This window comes from Humulus lupulus, chromosome 4 (genome assembly GCF_963169125.1).
Source record: "Humulus lupulus chromosome 4, drHumLupu1.1, whole genome shotgun sequence".
NCBI lineage: Eukaryota > Viridiplantae > Streptophyta > Magnoliopsida > Rosales > Cannabaceae > Humulus > Humulus lupulus.
In genome coordinates this window covers 248,049,995-248,052,017 of record NC_084796.1, presented here as the reverse complement: position 1 = coordinate 248,052,017, position 2,023 = coordinate 248,049,995, and the positions used below count along the sequence as shown (strand labels likewise).

The following is a 2,023-nucleotide window of genomic DNA, read 5'->3' as shown; positions in this document are numbered from 1 at the left end:
GTATGGCTTGTGTATTAATTAGGTTTCTATGCTTAATGCATGCTATATGTTTAAGTTTATCACAAAGATGTAGAAAACTTGCATATAGGATGAGATCTTATATCTTGAAAAAGAATAGGAATCGATTTATATTAACGTGCTATTAGAATAGGAAGAAAGAAATTTAGAACTGATTAATAAAATTAATAGAATGAAAAGTTGATGAGGTTAATACCCTAGGTATTTTTTATAATTGATTTTTTTCGTTGATTAATTATTTTGTTTTTAGTTATTGAAATTGTGTTTATAGTTGGATCTATTCATCTAAATTTTACTTGCCAAATAGAAAGTAAAGAACGATTATTGGTAATTGGTTAATAGTCTTTGTGGGACAATATCTGTTCTTCCAGAATTTATTACTTGACACGACCACGTACATTTGCGTGCATATTTTTATGACCAAGATTTCGGCACCGTTGTCGAAGACTTAATTTCCAATATCAAAATTAATTGTTGTTTGTTCTAATTTGGTTTTTTTATTTTATACTTATTCGGATCGAGGCTGTATTGTGTTTCAGGAATTGTTGGTATATGAAAGGAAGTAGACAAAATGAAATCATACTAATAGATCTTGAAATTGAGAGAACGTGCAGATAGAACCGAAAGATAAAGAAAAGATTAGACTTTGCCATGGCTGAGAACGCAAATAACGTTGTCAACAACAATGCAAAAATGGGTAATGCAGCTAAAGCCGATCCGCCATTGAGAAATTATGTACTCCCTACTGTTACGGGGATACATTCAAGTATTCGTCCTCCTACTGTTGAGGAAAATAATTTTGAGATAAAAGCCTCAATTATTCAAATGGTACAGAGTTGTGTACAATTTGAGGGATTACCAAATGAGGATCCAAATCTCCATATCACAATTTTTTTAGAGCTATGTGCGACATTCAAAATGAATGGGGTGAGTAACGATGCTGTAAGATTAAGATTATTCTTGTTTTCATTAAGAGACAGAGCTAAGAGTTGGTTGAATTCATTACAAGCCAACTCTATAGTTACTTGGGAAGACTTGGATCAGAAATTCGTTGGTAAATATTTTCCTCCTGCAAATTCAACCCGTATTAGAGGAGAGATTAATAACTTCCATCAGATGGATGGGGAGTCTTTATATGATGCATGAGGACGTTTTAAAGAGTTGCAAAGGAAATGCCCACATCATGGAATAGAGAAGTGGCTGCTGGTTCTTACGTTTTACAATGGCTTGGGGGGGGGGGGAATACAATGACAATTATAGATCCAGCATCGGGAGGAGTATTTATGAGAAAAAGCTCTAATGAAGCATATGAATTATTGGAAGAGATGGCCATGCATAACTATAATTGGCCATTTTCTTATTTAGAAACGTTTAGTTCTCTCGCTCTTCTCTCAGCTTGTGCTGGCGCCATGGCGGGGAGATCGAGGGTTTCGAAGAAGAAAGTCACAGTGAAGAAGAAGAAAGGTTCTACAGCGACAACATGTGTTGTCGCTGTAGGTCCGTCGACCGCTCCATCTACAGCGATGCCATGTCGTCGCTGAAGAGTGCGTGGGTTTATATGCTTTCAGCGACGACATGTCATTGTCGTAGGGTGACGCTGAACATGATTTTATTGATTAAAATTTATTTAATAAAATATTAAATATTAAATAAATAAATAAAACCAACTTATTTAATTAAATAATAAAACCAATTTATTAATTAAATAATAAAACCAATTTAACAATATTCATAGTCTCTAAAATGTAAGATAACAAAACATAAGTAGTATTGTCTCCAAAAAAAAAAAAAAACACAAAATATTAACAATTTAAAAATAGTAACTTAATAAAACTAAATGTCATCAAAATCAATTCCAAAGTCATTATCGTCGGGTTGTTGTGGTGGCTGTGGTGGTTGCGGTTGTGGTGGCTTTGGTGGTTGTGGCTGTTGTGGTTGAAAGCTTGCCATCATGGACTGTACCATGTTCATGTCCAAGTTGACAGGCTGAAATTGTGGAGGTTGG

General features: G+C 34.4%; 1 non-coding gene across 1 annotated transcript; it reads right to left on the bottom strand.

Moving 5' to 3' along the window:
- Window positions 1-1,101: 1,101 nt before the first annotated feature.
- Window positions 1,102-1,208, bottom strand: LOC133833559 (small nucleolar RNA R71). Its single transcript, XR_009892934.1, has one exon. It is a non-coding gene; the product is annotated as a small nucleolar RNA R71 (small nucleolar RNA).
- Between the last annotated feature and the right edge of the window lie 815 nt (window positions 1,209-2,023).